At 40.3% G+C, this 22,901-nt stretch overlaps 2 protein-coding genes across 52 annotated transcripts in view; one reads left to right on the top strand and one right to left on the bottom strand.

Annotated features, from left to right (window-relative positions):
- LOC114645182 (NACHT, LRR and PYD domains-containing protein 3-like) overlaps positions 1-22,901 on the top strand; it is a 913,740-nt gene that overhangs the window by 417,769 nt on the left and 473,070 nt on the right. The gene's annotated exons all lie outside the window — the stretch shown is intronic.
- Positions 1-22,901, bottom strand: part of LOC114669315 (ribonuclease inhibitor) — a 137,364-nt gene that overhangs the window by 93,520 nt on the left and 20,943 nt on the right. The window lies entirely within an intron of this gene.

Raw genomic sequence — 22,901 nt, forward strand, 5'->3', positions numbered from 1 at the left:
CTGAACTGATCCTTGGTTAGTAAGTGGGTCTCCTGTAAGAATACTATTTTAGCGTTTAAGCCTGTTAGGTGAGAGCATACTTTCTTTCTCTTTAATTCGTGATTCAGGCCTTTAACATTCCAGCTCACAAAGTTAACTGTCCCATCATGGAGACATTGATTCTGAGTTTTTAATGTCATTTTATAGTTTTAATTGGTAATATGGCAGTTTTAATCTTAGTTTCAAGATTCCCCATGAGTTATTGCATTTTAGCCTATTGTTGCATTGATATTTACAATTATAAGGATTACAAAAATAGATGAGATATAACCTGCTCTCCTTCTCTCCCCCCTTTATCCCCCACCCTCCCATTTTGCCTCCCCACATGAGGCTAGATCCCACTTCGCGATGTCCCGGTCCTCTGACATATGAAGAGACAGAGCATGTCCAAAACAAAACAAACCCCACCCTGCAGCGGCGTTAGAGAATTAAAACAGAGATATCTTTTGCAGCTAAATTCTTAATACTGTCTGCCGAAAATATTATCATTAACAATATTTAAGCTTGAAATAATCTTCAGCGCTTTTAAGTTAAGATATTAAGATTAAAAAAAAAAAAAAAAAGAATCAACCCTGGGAATGATTTTAAAAAACTAGTCTAGGATACTGCGGTGGGTTGGCACCCTGCCCGGGATTGGTTCCTGCCTTGTGCCCTGTGTTGGCTGGGATTGGCTCCAGCAGACCCCCGTGACCCTGTGTTCGGATTCAGCGGGTTGGACAATGGATGGATGGATGGATAGTCTAGGATAAACCTGGTAATTCCTACTGTAATGGAAATAGTATAAATAGTAGAAAAAGCAATAAACCAAGGGTATGATGTTAAACAGTCTACTTTAAGGTATAGTAGAATAAAAAAAAAAAAAACGAATCCTACTTTAATTACTTCCACATTTTCACACTCACGTCTATAACTCTATAACTCTGATTAAAACATTAACATATAAAGTCTAGATAAAGAAAAGGATGTATAATTATAATACCAGTCTCTTTAAACATGGATCCAGAGAGCAGATCATAGGTCCTTCCCGTGCCTTGATAGAATACGGCTCCTTATTAACTTTCAAAAAAGTGTCGGAAACAGCTTCTTTAGTTCCTTTTCAGCTTCTTCTTTGCTTAGGAAAATATAATATTGATCTTGAACTTCCACTTTCAGTTTGGCGGGATACAAGAGGCTGTATTTGATATCGGCTTTCCGTAGCAACTTTTTAATGTCATGTAGGATCTGCGTTTTGCAGCTGTTGATGGTGAGAAGTCAGGGAAAATACGAATAAGATTATTTTCGAATATAATCTCTTGCTTGTGTCTGAGAAGTGCCATCATATCAAGCTTACATCGTAGTCGCTCGAAGCGGACAATAAACGACCTAGGTTTAAAGGTGCTTGGTCTGTTTGTGGAATAAGCCGTGGCTGTCTCAATGTCGTGTTTAAAGTCATCTCCAATTATTTTAGACAGTAATTCTACTGCAAATTTCACTGGGCTTGAGCTTGAGCTTTCTCGTTTCTCAGGTATACCCTCAATTCTTATATTATTTCTTCTGCACCCGTCCTCCAGGGCTGCAAGTCTGTCTCCAAGTTTTTTGCATTCGGAATTCGCAGCTGTGGCTTTTTCATCGGCGTCAGAAGCCAGTTGTTCCACTATTTCAACTCGAGCCGTGAGTTCCTGCTTAACGTCTTCCAGCTGATCTGAAACGTCATTAATCTGGTCATCAAACGTTTTCAGTTTGGAATTAGTTTCTTCGATGTGTTCCACTAATTTCTCCAACATGCCTTTAAAGTTCACGTCAAAACGTTTAAATAAACGCGTTTCCTTATCTTTGTTATCCTTCTTGAGCTCAATGGTCACCTTCTTAAGATCATTCTTGTTATCTTTCTTTAGCTCATTTATGGCCGTAACCATGGCAGTGGCCAGTGTAGCGATCATCTCTTTCAGTTCGGACAGTTTGCTTCGGCTTTCGTGCTCCGCGAGTGGAAATGCAGCTCCTGTTACAGCAGATGCTGCAGGCTCGCGATGAGTAGATGAGAGCACATCCTGCAGGGCCTTTTCTAGTCTCGAATGATCCTCAGAAATCGGCGATCCATCGCGACTTGTATCACTTGCACCTTCGCTCCCATTTTCACTCTCGATTGGAGACGATACAATGGAGCGGGGTCCCAGGAACTCTGCGCATTCGTCTGCCTGTTCCAGGTCAGTCTCCGTGAGGCCATGCTTGCACTTGCACTCAGGCCGGAAGTCTGTCCAGACTTTGATGCAGCTTTAAGTTTCTTTTCCGGTTCTTTCTGACTTTTCTTCTTGTTACTCATGCTTGTAAATTGTAGTGGAAGTTCCTTGGTCGGGTTAAATACAGGATATCTCTAAATACGTGGGAAAATAAAGCCGCTGCTAGCGGAGCTCTGCTTCAGACATCCATCTCCTATAAACGGACAAGACCAACCTCAAAATTTCAAAAGATATCTGGTCTTAGAATTAATCTGAATAAAAGTATACTCTTTCCAGTGAATTCACAAGCATATAATATTAGACTGGACACCCTACCTTTTACCATTGCAGATCAGTTTAAATATCTAGGGGTAAATATCACAAGTAAACATAAAGCTCTATATCAACAAAATTTTGGCATCTGTATGGAAAAAATTAAGCAAGACTTGCATAGATGGTCAACTCTTCATCTCACTCTAGCCGGAAGAATTAACATTGTTAAGATGAATATCCTTCCTAAACTTCTCTTTTTATTTCAAAACATTCCAATATATATCAATAAATCATTTTTTAAACAGTTAGATTCAACAATAACCTCATTCATTTGGAACTCAAAACACCCACGTATCCGAAGAGCGACCCTACAAAGACCTCAGGCAGAAGGTGGCATGGCTTTACCTAATTTTCAGTTTTATTACTGGGCAGCAAACATACAAGCTATAAAAACCTGGACACAAATAAATGAACATACACAGGCTGTGTCCGCAATAGAAGTAAAATCCTGTAGTACTTCTTTATACTCCCTGCTCTGCTCTCCAATAAATGAAAGTTATCGCAAATATACTAATAACCCAATTGTGCTTTACTCACTCAGAATATGGAACCAAATTAGAAAGCATTTTAAGATGGAAAATCTTTTATCAGTGGCACCTCTGCAAGAGAACCACCTCTTTCAACCTTCGCAAGTATATCCAGTTTTTAATACCTGGAAAAGTTTTGGGATTAAAATGCTCAGAGATCTTTATATAGGCAACATATTTACATCTTTTGAACAATTACGTTCAAAATTCAACCTCCCAGCTACACATTTCTTTCACTATCTTCAAATTAGAAATTTTGTTAAACAGAAATTGCTTGTTTTCCCCCACCTTGCACCCTCCACAATGCTGGAAAAAATACTGCTCAATTCCGAGGAAACAAACACTATTTCCGCAATATATAAAATCTTATTAGAGTCCCTACCTTTCAAAGATCCAAGAGGACATTGGGAAGAAGATCTCTTAATCAATATATCAGAAAAGGAGTGGAAGGTAGCAAAGCAGAGAATTCACTCGAGTTCTATATGCGCAAAGCATAGAATTATTCAACTAAAAATTATATATCGAGCCCATCTGTCTCGCTTAAAACTGTCCAAAATGCTTCCAGGGCAGGATCCAACTTGCGAACGCTGCAACCAAACTCCTGCCTCACTGGGTCACATGTTCTGGGCCTGCACCAAACTAACATCATTCTGGACCAAAATTTTTAAGTGCCTTTCAGACAGCCTTGGTGTCACAATCCCTCCTAACCCATTAACAGCTGTGTTCGGTGTTCTTCCAGATGGACTTGAAGTGGAGAAGGACAAGCAAACGGTGATTGCATTCACTACACTTTTGGCACGCAGACTTATTTTGTTAAATTGGAAGAATCCTAACTCTCCTCTTATAAGTCAGTGGGAAACCGATGTTTTATATTATTTGAAATTGGAAAAAATCAAATTCTCAGTTAGAGGATCTGTACTAAATTTTTTCAAAACCTGGCAGGATTTAATCAATATTATTTTAGAATAAGAGAAATGACTATTACCGCATTTAACTCCCTTCTCCATCTCTTATTTACATAGATATTTACTTCTCCCTTTGTTTTGTTTAATGTTGCCTTATTAAAAAGCCTTAAGCAATTTTCCTTTAGCTAAGCTCTCCTTCTCAGGGGCGGGGTTTGATTTGTCTTCAAATTTGTTGGGTTATAAATTGATCTGTTTGTATGGAATGATTACAATGAAAATTAATAAAATAAAAATATAAAGTTTAAAAAAAAAAAAAGAAGAAAAGAAAACCTTTTTAAATTGAGGGAAAATATACCAATAACAATTTGTTAAGGATCTGTTTTTTTGTGAAGCTGCCTTCACACGAGTGATCACTTCGAGCTGACTTGCTGGCCAACCATAAGCGTTACCTGGTAGGTAACCACCCATAGAATCAGATTGTGAATCAGACTACGAATGCCGTGAATGTAATTACCCCGATCTACATGCTGTCAAATAAATGAACCACATGCCGTGGCGCAATTTTAGGGGCTTCGCCTCTAGCGCTGACGTCCGAGGTTCGATTCCCGTAAGGGAGTGAAGTGAATGGGTGGTTACCTACCAGGTAACGCTTATGGTTGGCCAGCAAGTCAGCTAACATCAGCCACGGTGCCTTCAGTTGTGAGAAGCAGATCATAGAATGGTTGAAAATAGTTTACTGTCAAATAATGCAAAGAGTACGTGACACGTGTTTCCCCCTTATTCTTGGCTCATCAGGCGTTCACGCAGTCATTGCACTCCCTTACGGGAATCGAACCTCGGACGTCAGCGCTAGAGGGGCTTTGCAGCGGTGAAGTATTGCTTTTAAATTTTAATTAAGAAGAAAAGAAAACCTTTTTAAATTGAGGGAAAATATACCAATAACAATTTGTTAAGGATCTGTTTTTTTCTGAAGCTTCCTTTACACAGCCTGTCCGCTGTTTTATAAACGAACACCATTTAAGGCTGTCCTTTCTCCTTCACAGTCAGTTCACGTGATTACGTGGGAGGCGTGATGACGCGATACGCAACCCCCGCAACCCCGCCTCTCACAGCTAGCGAGCTGCAGTCCATTACTGTATATGGACAAAAAAGAGGTTCCAGTTATGACCATTACGCGTAGAATTTAGAAATGAAACCTGCCTAACTTTTGTAAGTAAGCTGTAAGGAATGAACCTGCCAAATTTCAGCCTTCCACCTACACGGGAAGTTGCACAATTAGTGATGAGTGAGTCAATCAGTCAGTCAGTCAGTGAGTGCGTCAGTAAGGGCTTTGCCTTTTATTAGTATAGATTACTCTTTATATTTTAATATGCTAGAAGTGTGTGTTATCATTTAATATTTTCACATAATATTATTGTAATTCCCCTTGTGTTATATTCAATCATCTCTATTGCCAACCGTCCCACTGGGGACAAGCAAAGTTTGTTCTATCTATCTATCTATCTATCTATCTATCTATCTATCTATCTATCTATCTATCTATCTATCTATCTATCTATCTATCTATCTATCTATCTATCTATCTATCTATCTATCTATCTATCTGTTATATAGTTCCTTTCAGATCTATCATTCATTCTATTTATCTACACAAGATGGACATATACTTCAAAACAGACTTCAGAAGGAATAAAACCCAGAGCACACCAAAGTGGCAAGATACTCTGAGTAACAAGATAGAAATGGACTCAAAAGTGATTCACCGACACGTTCATCAGAACCTCTCCAAGTTCTTTTAGCTGTCATCTGTCAAAGACAATGGAGAGTTCATTCCTTGGACGTCAGATGTGCTTTTCTACAGGGTATGACGCTGTGTCTGGAAAAACTATGGAGGCTCAGAAAACGTGTGTGTGGTCTCATAGATGTGCCACTTTACTGGTATAATAAAGTCAAGGAAATCATGCTGAAGACGGGTGGAAATGTTGCACAAGTGGATCCTGCAGTTTTTTTACTGGTTAGATGAAGATGGTACTGTGAATGGAATTCTTGCATGCCATGTTGATGATTTTATATGGGCGGGCGCACATAACGTTTCATTGTCAGTCATTCCATACCTCAAATCAACTTTCCAGGATGGTGATGAAGGGTATGAGCACTTCGGCTATTTGGGACTGGAATTTGCAAGTGTCAGTGGAGTAATATGTATACAAGAAGAAAGCCATACAGAGAATCTTCAGCCAACTTCTGTAGTCTCTTCAAGAGCATTAAAAAGGGACTCTCCCTTAATTAACCAAACTGGAACAACTAAAGTCAAAAACAGGGCACATTCGCTAGGTTCCCACAAAGCAGACCTGTTGTCTCGTTTACTGTGCAAACAATACACAAAGCCAACATGGCTGTTCTGCAAAAGTGGCTTTGAAATTTCATTCAGTCATTGAGATTCATTATTTTTCATGATTCTTCACTTGGGAATCTTCCAGATGGTGGCATATAAAGAGGATGCTTGATTATTTTGGCAGGAGATGGAGGACGATTTTCACCCCTTTGTTGGCAGTTGAAAAGAAACAAAAGAGCAGAATAAAGAACTTGAGAAGGAGACACCCGAGCAATGTCTGAATGTATCATGAGAGTAATCTGTCTTTGTAAACATTTTTCAGAGTTTATGGTCAGTGCCTCAAGACACAATGGTGTTCAGGTCATTTGTGTTACAGACACCTACTGCTTACTTGGGGTGATTCAATCCATCAAGTCTGTAACAGAGAAAAGACTTCACCAAGAGTAAAGTGGGATAAAAGAACGTCTTCAAGATCAAAACGTCCAATGTGTTTTGTTGTCGCCTACAAAGGACGTCTCCTTTTGTACATTTAAAAGGACTTATAGACAGAATATATCACAGTAAGTGACTAGCATAGCCACATTTTTTTTTGACATGAAGAAGAGTAATCATTAGTTCTGTGCATGTAAGTGGGTATTTGGTGTGTTATACACTTTAATTTTTTTTCTTATAAAAAGAGATGACGTTGTTAAGTTACTTTATCTTGTGCTCCTATTTGTAGTGTTGTGGTACTGTGTCCATATTAGGAGTATTAACGCCCTTGTGAAGAGTAAGTGGGCTTTTTTGGTAACACATGTCGGTGTGCTCATGAATGAGTAATAATAGATTTTTTCTAACGACAATGGTGTTTTATCTTTGTCACTCAGCAATTGAAGGACCCCTCAGAGTGGTTGGTTGTGTCTGCTTACTTTTGTGGCTCAGCGACAGGTCGACTTTCCTCACTACCAGGCTTCCTCTCCACTGCACCAGCTCTGCCTTGAACCTGACATTTCTTTTTTCTTTTCTCTGATTTCATCTCCCACCATTCTCTTTTCCATTTTTTCCTCCCAATCTAACCTACTCAGTCTCCTTTAATCCCAGTGGGCACAGGTTCCCTGCCAAATAACCTGCATAATGTCAAAAGTGAATAGCTGAGCTGACTGTGCCTAGATGTAACAAGCAGCTCATCTCATCACTTCACATAGGAGCTCCTCTGCCCACAAGCCTGACACACCACTTCAAACTAAAAACTCTTAACACCAATTACCCTATGATGCACTTTATCAAAGCAATCAAAAGGAAGGGGAGGACTTTCTTAACATCAGGAATCACATCATGTGCAAGGCTCTCTGTCTCTGGAACAAACATGTGCTTCAATCCCCCTAATGATTGAGTCCAACTATCACAACCTCTCTCTTTCTTGGAACTGTTATTGAGGTGGACCATTGGGGATCCACATGCCTGTCTACTACCTTAGAATCTTCATAGGCACCATCTAGCACTGCAAGGCCCTGAAAACGATTTCACACTTGCAGTTCTGAGGTTGATGCCCCCAGACAGTGTGTACTCCTTACCTTGTAATGTGATTCACCTTTATCTCTCAGGTCCGGAGTCTCCTCTGGCATCACCTAGCTCACACTATCTCTCTAAAGGACATCTGGGCCAGGTCCAACAATTTGTTACTACAACACAGGCCAGATCAGCTGGCATCTCCTGCAGATGTAGCCATCATAGAAAACTACAGGCTCCTCCAACGCCCTCTTAACTGTTCTACTTTCTTGACTGCTAAGAATTATTCAATCTAGGAAAAGCACTTACTGAATATCCACTGCTGGTTATTTTTTTATTGTCTTGTCTGCTCCTACAGCCACTTGTGTCTGATTGACGTCTTACTGCTAATTGCCTGTCAGCCGAGCACATCTCTTTATCGCTTTCAAGTCAGCCACTGCCTTTTAGTCCCACTAATGAATTGTTTTTTCTGTTATTTACTACGACGCTGGTTATTTACTTACAGAGGTGTCAGTGTCAGCTACTGCTGCTTACCACCCCGCCTTGCCAACAGTAATTGGAATACAAATAATAAGAACAAGTAGAAGTACAAGTAAATTTTCCAAATGCTCTCCCAAACTTTCAGCTTATTTTTTATTCCTGTGCTTGTTGCAAAAAAAGGCAAAAAAACCTGCTACAGGGAAAACAATCTTAAAATATTCCTTAGTGTTCCTTAGTGGCAATCAAAACACAAATTTCTCAGTCATGTCTCTTCCATTTTCAAGGATAACATCAGTACGTCTCAGTCTCAGCACTACGTCCTGTTCAAATGACATGCAAAGTCATGTAACAACACATGTCTGTGGTACAGAGCTGACAACACTGTGAAACTCAATGTCATCTTTGCTGGTGGGACAACAGAGCATGTGTGACACCTACCCAGTTTTTTAGAGTCTATCAGCCCATTGAACTCACAGTCAGCAGTTGGCTCTTTGAGTTTCCAAACCACTCTTTATTCACAACAATTACTATTGGTAAATTTCGGACACATTTGGTGACATTAGTGTCAAATAGTGAGGAATGAAATGATCTGAACAACTGAATTTCAAGCAAATCTCATTGTTTCACTTATAACAAAAGTAATTTAAACAAATTGTGTTTTGATTTCAGCTAAATTCACTCTATTCATACAAGAAGAAATACGTTTAGTCCAACTGGTGACCTTTTCTTACATTAATTCTGAATGTTTCTGCCTGTCATTTACCATTTAATTAAAAATTTCTAGAAAAAAAAAATGAGTCTGCATATCCTCAGCTAGGTGGTTACTGGTGGTGGAGAGGGTTGTTGTTTAATCAACGAGTTTCCATGTTCTGTGTTTACTGAGAAAACCCAGTAATGTGCACAATGGAGTGTTTTTGTGGTGGGTGTTGAGGGACAAGCATCCTTGTGTCAAAGAATTGGAGATTCACCAACCTGGGTAGTGTATGCAACTACTATGGCAAGCCAAATTAACATTTAGAAATAACTCTAAATGCTTTTTAAGAAATCTAGAAATGCATTTGAAATATCTCAAATTGTATTACAGATACTTGAAAATGCATCTATTTCAAGATATCTGAAAAGCATTTTATGATATCTCAAATAAATTTCAAGATATCTTGAAATAATACACTGTGTATTTTGAGATATCTGAAATGCATTTCAAGATATGGGTAGCATTGTGGCACAGTGGTAGCACTGTTGCCTCTCACTATGAAGACCCAGGGTTCACATCTTGGGTGATCCCTGCATGGAATTTGAATTTGGATGATAAATTAGACTGGACTGCCAATACTGATGCTCTGTGCAAGAAAGGACAGAGCCAGTTATACTTCCTTAGAAGGCTGGCATCCTTCAACATCTGCAATAAGATGCTGCAGATGTTCTATCAGACGGTTGTGGCGAGCGCCCTCTTCTACGCAGTGGTTTGCTGGGGAGGCGGCATAAAGAAGAAGGACGCCTCACGCCTGGACAAACTGGTGATGAAGGCAGGCTCTATTGTTGGCATGGAGCTGGACAGTTTAACATCTGTGGCAGAGCGACGGGCGCTCAGCAGGCTCCTATCAATTATGGAGAATCCACTGCATCCACTGAACAGGATCATCTCCAGACAGAGGAGCAGTTTCAGTGACAGACTGCTGTCACCGTCCTGCTCCACTGACAGATTGAGGAGATCGTTCCTCCCCCAAACTATGCGACTCTTCAATTCCACCCAGGGGGGGTAAAAGTTAACATTTAACATTATACAAAGTTATTGTCTGTTTTTCACCTGCATTATTATCATTCTTTAATTTAATATTATTTATTGTATCAGTATGCTGCTGCTGAAGAATGTGAATTTCCCATTGGGATTAATAAAGTATCTATCTATCTATCTATCGTCCCGCGTCTGCGTGGGTTTCCTTTGGGTGCTCTGCTTCCCACCCCCAGTTTAAAGATGTGCATGTTAGATGCATTGGTGATACTAAATTAGTGTGTGTGTGGTTGGTGTGTGTGTGTGTGTGTGTTAATCCTGCAATGGAATGGCGTCCTGTTTATGGTTTGTTCCTGCCTTATGCTCTGTGTAAGCTCCAGCACTCCCTGCAATCCTATTCAGGACTAAGCAAGTTGGCAAATGACTGACTGATTTCAAGGTATCTGAAATGCAATTCGAGATATGTTGAAATAAGACCCTGTGTATTCTGAGATCTTAAAATACATCTACATATGGCAAGCCAAATTAACATTTATAGATATCTGAAAAGGGCGGCAGGGTGGCGCAGTGGTAGCGCTGCTGCCTCGCAGTTAGGAGACCCAGGTTCGCTTCCTGGGTCCTCCCTGCGTGGAGTTTGCATGTTCTCCCCGTGTCTGCGTGGGTTTCCTCCCACAGTCCAAAGACATGCAGGTTAGGTGGATTGGTGATTCTAAATTGGCCCTAGTGTGTGCTTGGTGTGTGTGTGTGTTTGTGTGTGTCCTGCGGTGGGTTGGCAACCTGCCCGGGATTGGTTCCTGCCTTGTGCCCTGTGTTGGCTGGGATTGGCTCCAGCAGACCCCCGTGACCCTGTGTTCGGATTCAGCGGGTTGGAAAATGGATGGATGGATGGATGGCAAGCCAAATTAACATTTATAGATATCTGAAAAGGGCGGCAGAGTGGCGCAGTGGTAGCGCTGCTGCCTCGCAGTTAGGAGACCCAGGTTCGCTTCCTGGGTCCTCCCTGCGTGGAGTTTGCATGTTCTCCCCGTGTCTGCGTGGGTTTCCTCCCACAGTCCAAAGACATGCAGGTTAGGTGGATTGGTGATTCTAAATTGGCCCTAGTGTGTGCTTGGTGTGTGGGTGTGTTTGTGTGTGTCCTGTGGTGGGTTGGCAACCTGCCCGGGATTGGTTCCCTGCCTTGTGCCCTGTGTTGGCTGGGATTGGCTCCAGCAGACCCCCGTGACCCTGTGTTCAGATTCAGCAGGTTGGAAAATGGATGGATGGATGGATTATTAACATACAATATAGGATATTTGAAATGAATTTCAAGATATCTCAAAGACATTTCCAGAAATCTCAAAATAATTTCCTGGGAATTCCATGATATCTCAAAACCCATTCAAGATCTCGAAATCACTTCCTGTAAAATTTCTTATTCTTTCAATGGGACATCCAGTCTATTTTAAGATATCTCAAAATGTATCTGAGATATATTGAAATGCATAGAAAGTTACTAGAGAAATCTTAAAATGTGCTTCAGATATCTTGAAATTTGCAGGAAATTATTTTAAAATATTGGAAAATGTATCTGAGATATTTTGAAATGCACAGGATGTTATTTTGAGATATCTTGAAATGTATTTCAGATACCTGAAGTTGTGTTGTAGATATCTGAAAATGCTATTGAGATATTTTGAAATAATTTAATGTCTTTTTAATGATATTTCAAAATGTATTTGAGATATCTTGAAATACAATTTGACATATCTTGAAATGCATTCTAAGATTTCTCCAGTGGATCAGAGACCCAATTTAAGATATCATGAAATGAATTTGAGATATCCAAAAATTTATTTTATATATCTTGAGCAACAGTGAATTTCAAGTTATCTTAAATGCTTTTTAAAATATCTTAATTATATTTTGAGATATCTTAAAATAACTTCCTGTGCAATTTGCAATATCTCAAAAACAATTTGAGATATATTAACATAGACAGGAAGTCCTATTGAAAGAATAAGTAATTTTACAGGTGGTGATTTCGAGATATCTTTACATCTATTTGAGATATCTTGAAATGCACAGAAAGTGATTTTGAGAAATCTGAAAATGCATTTTGAATGTATTAAAATGCCTGTGGATGTATTTTAGGGGCGGCACGGTTGTGCAGTGGGTAGCACTGCTGCCTCGCAGTTAGGAGACCTGGGTTCGCTTCCCAGGTCCTGCCTGCGTGGAGTTTGCATGTTCTCCCCATGTCTGCATGGTTTCCTCCCACAGTCCAAAGACACGAAGGTGAGGTGGATTGCCGATTATAAATTGTTCCTAGTGTGTGCTTGGTGTGTGTGTGGGTGTGTGTGTGTGCGCCCTGTGGTGGGCTGGCGCCCTGCCCGGAGTTTGTTTCCTGCCTTGTGCCCTGTGCTGGCTGGGATTGGCTCCCTTGTGACCCTTTAGTTAGGAATTAGCTGGTTGGATAATGGATGGAAGGATGTATTTTAAGGTTTCTCAAAATGTATTTGAGATATCTCAAAATTGACAGGAATGTATTTCAAGATATCTCAAATTACATTTCACATATCTTAAAAAGCATTTCAGATATCTCAGAATTTACAGTGTTTCATTTCAAGTGTATTATTTGAGATATCTGAAAATGCATTTTAGATATCTTGAAATAGATGCATTTTCAGATATCTTTAATTCACTGTGAGATATCTGAAATGCACTTCCAGATATCTCTAAATGTTCATAGGGGAAGTTATTTTAAATATCTCAAAATATAATTAGATTATTTAAAAAACATTTAAGATATCTTGAAATTCACTTTTATTTGAAACACCTAAAATACATTTTTAGATACCTCAATATCAATTCATGATATTTTTAAATGGGTCTCTGCTGCACTGGAGATATCTTAGAATGTATTTCAAGATATCTCAAATACAATTTGAGATAGCTTTACAAAGACATTAACTTATTTTGAGGTATCGGAATAGCATTTTCAGCTACTATCTACAATACAATTTAAGACATGTGAAATACATTTCCAGATATTTAAAAACAGCTTCCTGTCCATTGTCAGATATCTCAAATGTATTTCAAGATATTTTATAATAGACAGGATGTCACTTGGGAATAGGGAATTTTACAGAAAGTGATTTTGAGATATCTTGAAATGCACTGAAGATGTTTTAAAATGCTTGCAAGGTCAATTTAAGTTCTCTGAAAATATATTTGAGATATCTTGAAATTCACACATAGTTATTTTGAGATATCTGAAAATGTATTGCAGATATCATAAAATATTAAAGAATGTATTTTAAGATATTTCAAAGCAAGTTTCTAATATCTTAAAAAGTGAATTGCATTTTAAAATATCTACATTCATTTCTCTAAATGTTAATCTGACTTGCCATACAACTATGCAGTCTTTGAGTACAATCCAATTACTGTCTCCCCTTCAATTAACATTAACAGTGTTGTTATTTATCACTCTCCAGTTTTACTCAAGAACGTCCTAGATGAGCAGGACTGAATGCTCTCTTCCCTCCCAGATTTAAGCAGTCCACCTCTTAAACACTGGGGACCTGAATATCCACCTGGACCTCCTCCTGCTGCTGACTTTCTTGCTCTCCTTTCCTTGTTCAACATAACACACCAACTCATCAACTCCAAAGGCTGACAATCTGCTCAACATTGTTCTGTCACACAACTCCACTCCCACAAATGCACTGTCACTCCCCTACACTCATCTGACCACTTCTTCATTCTACAACCCTAATTGTATCCTTCCACCATTAGAACAGCTCCCTCTGTCCCACCAGGTTCTCTTCTTTGGTGCCCTCTGCTCTCTGTCCTCTTGACCATTTCTCCACTCTCAATATCAATGTTGTCACAGACTCACTACACTCAAGTCTGTCATCCTGTTTTCATAATGTCTGTCCTCACTGTTCCAGGGGGGTATTTTCTGTATGTCACTTAAATCATCCGAGATCAGATGCCTCATCTTGGATGAGTTAATGCCGGTGAAACTCATCCGGGATAAGTCAGTTTTTCAAACGCAGCCGTGTACTAGATTAGTCGAGCTGGATCTAATCATCCGAGATGATTGCGTGCGCCCGCGCTGAGTGAAAAGCCCATATATATTGAGTCTAGAAAACGTGATCAGCAAGTCTTTGATAGGCTGCAACAAAATGACGAAAGAACGGGTGTATTTTTTCACAGAAGCAGAGCAGGACCTTTTATTTGAAGGACATGAAGAATTTCAAGATTTAATATGCACAAGGGGCAACACTGCAAAAGCAGCCCAAACCAGAAAAGACGGCTGGCAAAAAGTGGCCGACAAATTAAACGCTAAGTAGTGTGCATTGTACTTACTGAATGCAGCGTTTCATTTCCGATGTGTCAGATTAATTATTATTTAATATGTTATAATTCCAGATCAAATGTGAGAACATGGGAACAGGTTAAAGTGAAATACAAAAATATACTTCAAACTGGTAAATATTGGTATATAACTATTTAAAGAATTGTTGACATAAAGAATCATATATAATATAAAAAAACATTCATTTTAAAGCTGATAAGAAGGCAGACAAGCAAAAAACAGGTGGAGGTCCACGCAGTCCACACCTAACCCCTGCAGAAGAGTTGGCTCCCCAGCAAAATGCCCATCGCCCTGTTTCTGAGGGCATTCCAGGGCAAAGCTCCTCCTCAGAACCAGTGGCAGGATGCAGTGGTCAGGTAAAGGATGGTCACTGCATATATTTGTCCTCCATGTGTGCCATATGTATGTTCCATATAGCCCTCTTTTTTTTGTTGGGTCAGTTGCAGGGAATGTCATATCCCTAGAACTTGTGTCTGACCAACGAGATATTGACGACAGTCAAATATTTGACAAAGACACTGTGTCTGATTTTTCATCAGGAGGAGAGGTACATTTTCCAAATAATGTTTGATCAAACTCCACTCTGATCAGTCCCATGTGCCCCAATCACATTTGGAAATCCCGGGTAATGAGAATGTTAGGCTGATTGTGAGATTCTTCATGGGACTGTGGGTGTTTTAGCCTGTGTATTACCTACCTGCAATGGCATGAAATTCCTCTTTTGTTGTCTGCACACGCAGGTGTCCAGGTAACACAATGAAAACCCGAAGGAAATGTTTCAGAGCCAAACAGACTTTACGAATTGCCTGGTAAACTGCACTTTTAGTTAGATTTTCTGCATCGCCTACTGTATATAAAAAAGTGCCGCTTGCAAAAAACCTCAAAGCAATGCATACTGTCTGTGTGGTTGTGAGAGCCCGACTTCACCGAGTTTGACTTTGAATATAAGGTGCTAATAAATCTTTGAGGTACAATATTCCCCCTTGGCTAAAGCGGTATCTTTAGAAAAGAATTAATTCCGGGAGCAATAAAGGATCTTGCCGATCGCGCAAACCCCTCTCTATATGAAATTCTCTTCTTATAATTTGCGTACCGATATCAATTGGTCGCTCATTCATGAACGGCGAAGCCCTGACTGAATGAATTCCATGCATGGACACTGATTAAGTGTGTGAGCTAATCCTTGTTTTCATCGAGCAGGTTTGTGGATTCGGATGTGCTGCTATGACAACACATCCAGCAAGAGTTTCGAAAAAGCGACATATCCAGGATCAGGCCAAATCGTCAACAATTACATCCAGCTAAACAAGTAATCCACGAAAAATACCCCCCAGGTCTGCACACGAAAGACCCTTCTGCACCTGGCTTTATGAAGTACTTCAGAGTCAACAGACTGGGATTAGGACAGCTGAAAGGAAATGGAGGAAGTCAAAGGTTCAGGCATACCTGGATAAATATAATCCCTTTGATCATCCTTCTATTCTGGCACCACTCATGCTAAGGTATGTTTCTGTCAGACCAGAATTAACAGCACTACTGACACACACTCTCTGTCCTCTGCTTTCACCTTCCTTCTTAACCCTCCCTTTCCTCTTCCAAACTCCTTGATTGGGTCAAAGGTTTTCTCCTCTCAACTGATAGTTCTCATCATCACTGCCAGTCCTCATTCCTCCTGCCAATCATCACCTAATATTCTTCACTTTCTCTCCACTCTCTGCCGCTGATGTTTCCAACCTCCTCTCCGGTCAGCCCACTATCTGTCCACTCAACCCCATCCCTTCACCACCAGGACTTCTCTCATATGGAGTCGTACATCTTGGGCAGACCTTATCATCTGTCCTGGCAAGTAGAGATGTCAAAGGTGCATCAGACATGCACAGGGCTGCCCCAAGGATCAATGCTGAGTCCTCTACTTTCCTATCTCTACACCACCTCACTGGACCCCATAATCCAATCCAATGGTTTCTCATCTCTGTGCTCTGGTAATAATCCACAGGGGTACCTGTTATTCCCTCCTGATGACAACATGGTATCGACTAGAGTCTCTGCATGTCTTACTGGAATTTCTGCCTAGACAAAGGACCAGCATCTATAGCTCAATGTACCAAAGATGGAGCTTCTTGTTATTCTGGCCAGACAGTCTGTTCAACTCCCCATCTCTGTACAGCTCTTTGTTACTGACACCTCACAGGTCAGTGCACAGCCTTGGGGTGGTGATAAGCAGCCATCTTTCTCTGACCACATTTCAACTGTCTCTTGTTCATGCAGATTCACTTTGTATAACATCTACAAAATCAGACCTTATCTGACTGAATATACAGCCTTACTTGTTGTTCATACTTTGTTCTTGTCTTGCCTGAATTACTGCAACTCACTACTAGCAGGGGCACCCACATAAAATGGATATAAAAAGTCTACAAAGCCCTCCCAGAATTGTAGGTTTTAGGTGATAAAAAATGAAACCAAGATAAATCCTGTCAGAACTTATTCCACATTTATTGTAAAATTGCAATCTATACAAAGAAGGTGAAAATCAGAAATTGTAAAGTGAAAACTAGGAACAAATGCTACAAAAGACTGGTGTCATGCTGAACGGTGAAGTTCCTCTTCTTCTTCAACTTCTTAGCAGATACTTGAAGGTTTTGTCCCAAACAGACTCAAACTTGGAGCTCTTCATGATTCCATCCACCCTGACTACCAGCTGAAGAAAAGCAGCCCCAAGCAGCATGCTTCACAGTGGATCTCAGGGTATTCTTTTGATGAGGTTCTGTTTTATTTTTTTTCCAAACATACCTTTTGGAAATATGGCTAAATAGTTCAAACTTGGTCTCATCAGATCATAATATATTTTTCCACATGGTTGTGGGAGACTGCGTATACACTTTTTACAAAATTTACCCAGGCTTGGATGTTTTCATTTATGTGAAAAGGCTTTTATCTGGCTACCCTACCGCACAGACCAGACATATGAAGAATATGACTGATTCTTGCCACATGTAGGGAACAACCAGGACTTACTAGGAAGTCTTGCAGCTCCTTTCATGTTGCTGTAGGCCTCTTGGTGGCATCACTGACCAGTTTTCTTCAATCGGATGTCCTGAACTTGGTGGACTCACTGTTCAGCCATATTTGCTCCACTTGTTGATGACTGTCTTCACTGCACTCCATGGGATGTTCAATGCTTTGGGTACTTTTTTGTACCCCTGTCCTGAATAATACCTTTCAATGATGAGATCCCGTTCCTGGTTTAAAGGCTATTTGTGGACAATAGCTTTTGGAGTTTGTTGCAACCAAAAGGATATCAGAATAATCCAACAGGAACAGTTAAATTTGACCTGAGCTCAATCATAGCCACTTTCATTGATGTCAGGTGTGTATGAACTATTTATTGTGATTGGGTGATTCTGAACGCTGCCACATCCTTAATTATTAAAGGGTCTGCACATGAATGGCACCAGGTTTGTGGAAGATTTTTTTCCTTTTATGACTAAACAGTTTCTGATTTGTTTCCACCTTCTTTGTACAGCCTGAAATTTTGCAATAAAGGTGGAATAAGTTCTGGCAGGACTCATCTTGGTTTCATTTTTTAATCACATAAAACCTGCCATTTTGGCAGAGGTCTGTAGACTTTTTATAGCCACTGTATGCTGTCAAGGTACTGCAGATGGTCAAAAATTCAGTGGCCATCTTGTATTCAAACAGCCAAGACAGGCACATGTCACTCCTCTCTTCAGATTTCTACTACGGCTCTCTGTAGCAGCACAAATTAAGTTCAAATCCTTGATGCTTTCCATTGGAGTAGTGAATGGGTCAACACCTGAGTATATGGAAACACTGATGAGGTGCTGTGCTCCTTCTCACCCACTCAAGTCTGCCAGAAAACAGCATGTGATGATACAACCTCTGTGTCGTACCAAATCTCAGTTCAGATGCTTTTCATGTGGAGCTCCTAGTTGGTTGAACAAGCTGCCCACCTCCATCAGAACTGCTGACTCCCTCAATGTGTTTAAGAAGTGATTGAAGACCCTCCTGTTCTGTGAATATCCACCAAACTGTAAAGAATGTGCTGTGCTCAGTAGATGTCTGTCATATTGTTAGTTGATCATTTTTCTGTTATGGTAGCTTTACAGTTCTTCACTGATGATCAAATTTTGTAACCTGTCCTGCTACACCTGCTTTAATAAGTCCACAGACTGATGTTGTTCTTTCATGTTGACCTCCTTAAGATTAAAGAAGCAATTGTTAAAGACTTGTCTTTTCTCTCAAACGTGAAGCACTGTGTCATATCAAGGTTGTTCACAGCTTGGCCTTCATCAGTGAAGCTGTGCACTGCCATTCACTGGCACAGTCACCTGTTATGTTAGCCTTATCCTTACAGGGATGTTAGTGCAACAAGTAATCATTTATTGAATTATTAATTAGGCAGTCCACTTTTCATACATGGACTCTTCTGATCTGAACTTAATTGTTAAGAATTTAATATTTAAGAATTGATTAACTGAAAGGCCATCGATCGTAACAGCTTATGATTAGGCCATGAGAATGAAGAAAGGAGTAATCAGGAGACGCTTATCGCCGAATGGGAAATATGTCCTGCCAGCAAAAATATCATTATGAGAAGGTTTATCAGGAAAAAAACTATTATGGGGATGTGTTCAGGGGCAAGAATATTGTTATGAGAAGGTCTGGAACACCAGGGGCATCATGTATAACGCTGTGCGTAGAATTCGCACTATAACATGGCATAAGCACAAAAGCGGAAATGTTCATACGCACAAAAAAATCCAGATGCATAAATCTGTGCAAATGCCAACGTCACGTTCTTCCATTACATAAATCCCGGGCAGAGTGAAAAGTAATGCACATGCATGCGCCTGCTGTCCCGCCCCAACTCCTCCCAGAATTACACCTCTTTGAATATGCAAATCAATATAAATAGCCCTTAAGCTCAGCCTTCTGTGAAAAGACAATGGCAAAAGCACAGGGGAAAATAGAAGAATTTCAGCGAATACCAAGTAGAGGCAAAGAAAAACGTACTATTTGTTGGTTTTAACAGTGATATAAACAACAAAAGGAAGTTGATCAAGTGACATAGCGTGTTGGAGAAACTCGAAAGCTCAAGTTCACAAAGTCGCACAGTACCCGAAATAAAAAAAATATTAAAGTCGTAGCCCACCGTCTGAGTGTCATATGAAAGCTTATTAGGGTACAGAGAAAAAAAAAAGGCACACAGTGGGAAAAAAGTACGAAATGTCAACTTTAATCTCTAAATTTCCACTTTAATCACGTAGTTTATTTTGTCATTAAAGTAGAACATCATAAACATAATCTTAATATCGTTTAATTTACTAGTTTCTCAATTCCCTTCATAACTAAAGTAGCACGTTAAATGCTTTGTTTTGTATTTGATCTTCTGTGTGCTCTGTGTGTGTGAATCACTATGTGCTTCTTAAACAGGCTTTCTCGTCCTCTGACAGGACACAGAATCCATTACATTCGTAATATTACAGCTCTCTGAATAATTAAAATACTGAGATGTATACGTGATATCATTTTCATTATGATAGGATTTAAAGCATGTTATTAAACATGGGAACATGGTGGCGGAGTGATTGTTCATGTCTAACACAAGATGCTTGCTGCACCAGGCGTGATCTTCAATGAAATAATTTATCGCAGCAGTACTGTCTCTTTCAAATGTACTAAACCCCAATTTCTGTCCTTACTTTTCTTTCTCCAAATACCCAATCGTCACACAATCAGCTCTGTAACAGACGTTAAGCCATCTGTAAGCTTAGAAGGCCGATTCTTCAAAACTTTCAAGGAACATTGAAATATCTTCGTAGTACATGTTTAATTATTCTATCCGTCTATCCTTCCATTGTCGTGCGAACACCATCAAGAATACAACGCAATGCAGGAACAATCCATAAACGGAGCGCCAGCTCCTAGCTAGCGTTGCGACACCGTGTTCTCACATTTTAAATTATTAACAATATAGATTATTTAAATTAAGTTAAAGTTTTATCTGTATAATACAGTATAATAAACATATTTTGAAATATGTTGACTCAAAGCCATTCTGTGACTCTCTGTTCCCTGTGCTCTTAACCGGCTTGTGATGGCCTTGGTTGCCCACAGCTGTCACATTCCCTTGAAACTGTGACATCAATAATCATGTCTGTGGAGGGGCCGGGCAATAAGGACACAAACGAGCAAAAGGAGATCCCTAAGTGCATAGTCATTTCATTATACAACAAAACAGAGTGTTCAACATCAAAATAAAATGCAGTTCCTCTTCAATAAATAAGTCAATAAATAAATTAATATTCCCCAATAAAAACAGTGTTCTTTGGTGGGAATTAAAAGCACTGTAAACAGTCAATAAACAATCCATAGATAAAAATGAGGGAACAATCACTTGAGGATCAGTCCATTAAAAATAACAAGAGCTTCTCTGCCACCTTCTAAAATGGACTTTTCCTCTACTTACCATTTACAGTAAGAGCTCCTCAGCAAGTGGTGAGACCATCAGCAAAGGCAGTCAGTCATTCGTTATTCACATCAGCTTTTGCCCCAGTTACCTTAGCTAGTCTCTGCTGATGCCCCCCAAACTCAGCTAGTGTTCCCACTACCATCCCATGGCCATCAGCAGGGTACCTCGTGAGGTCTTCTCCTGTCTCCTACCACAATTACTTGGCCTTCAGCAGAAGTCATCTCTGAACAGCTGATCACTCTTGCACATTGGGTACTCAGCATTTTTCAACCTTGCCATTTGCACACTGTGTGCTCACTCCTCTCAGGACCACTTCTCGACTCTGCTCCACTGCATCAGCTCAGCCAAGATTCTGCATTTATTTTATTTCTCATTTATCCTCCATCTCCATCTTTTCATTTTTCTTTCCTGTTCAGTTCTGTTCTTGACTATCCTGCTCAGCTCATTTTAAACTCACTGGGGTGCAGGTGTCTAATTCCACACCCCAGAACAGTAATGAGGACACTGGCTGAACCACACGTGTCTGCAGGTGTAAAGTGCGCTCCACCAATTCACCACCAACACTCCAGGGCTGCTCTGCTCCCCCGCACTACCACATCCACCTACGCCCCTCTGAGTCCACCATTTTAATTAAAAAACCTGCAGACAACCACTGACCCCTGAATTGTGTCACCACACAGCTTTGTATTTAGTAGTAAAGAGAATCACGCAGTGACCAGAGTGACCAGTGGGGCACAGGACAAGTGTGACAGGTGTCCTTAGTGACGTCAAATTATTCACATCTCCAGTCGGCCATTTGATTGTCTGCTGGCTTTGAGGAAGACCCTGACTGAGTGAAATGATAAAGAAGGATTTGTGAGGCAGAGGGTTTGGACCTGTGATGACATCAGTGAAGACCATGTGTGTGTAAAAATATCAGAAAGGCGCTATATACTAGATTATTGAGAAAGTCATGTGACAGCCTACACTTATCATGTGGTGAGATTCTTGTTTTAATGTCCCACAAGAGACACAAGTGTGAGTTACAAACACAAGAGGGCGCCACTCCTCACACTGGAGTATCTCACTGACACACCCACTGAGGTCACCTTCCCAGAATCCTCTCAGTGTCTCTGGACGTCTACTGCACATGATGTGTTTGTCCACCTGTCGGTCACTAAGACCACTGACAGATATATGTCAATGTCCTGTGTAGACCTGTGGGTCATGTCTTGTAGAATGATGTCAGCCTGTTCAGTCCACTTGGCTATAATGGTGGTCACTTCCTGCGTCTCCCACCTTACTGTCCACACTGCCTTCAGTCCTAATCCTCTCCTCCCTGTCACCTTCTCTGTCTGTGTATGGCTGGCTGCTCATTTCTACTGCTGCTGTCCACCTTTCCTCCTGTTCCTCTGTCTGTCCTCCTCTCTCTCCTTCTCCTTATCCTCTGCCTTGTCCTCTTTTTTTATTCATCCTTTTCTTCATTCTGTTCATCTCCTTCTCTTCTCTCTCCTTATCTTTGTCATTATATTCTCTTTGTCCTTATCTGTCACTCCAGTCCAGTTCTAGCTGTCCACTCCTCTTTGTCTTCTGTCACTTTAGTCATCTCTTCTCCTCACACTGACTGTGTTTCTCCTCCTTATTCTATTTTAGTGAGTTTAACAAACTTTAGTGAGGACATCAGAGGAGTGTAAGGGGCAAAGTGACAATGGAGGACAGGAACAAGTACAAGATTATAATAAAGAATGGACAGCGTGGGCTTGTGGGACAAGAAATAAAACAACAGTCTGGACAGAGAGGATGAGGAGAGTGACCAGTGTGGTGGAGGGGCTCAGGGTCACAATGCTGTCTTTATGAATTGAATTATTAAAGGAAATCTACAGTTGTGTCACCTCACGTCCATCTGTCTATCCATAAGGGACACTGCAGTCTGTCCTGATTAAACACAGCGTTTGTGTTGTGAGAGTGGAAAAGTCAGAGTGATAATGTGAGAAGAAATAAAATTCATGAGACACACACACACACACACACA

Source organism: Erpetoichthys calabaricus (assembly GCF_900747795.2).
Source record: "Erpetoichthys calabaricus chromosome 1 unlocalized genomic scaffold, fErpCal1.3 SUPER_1_unloc_22, whole genome shotgun sequence".
Classification (NCBI taxonomy): domain Eukaryota; kingdom Metazoa; phylum Chordata; class Cladistia; order Polypteriformes; family Polypteridae; genus Erpetoichthys; species Erpetoichthys calabaricus.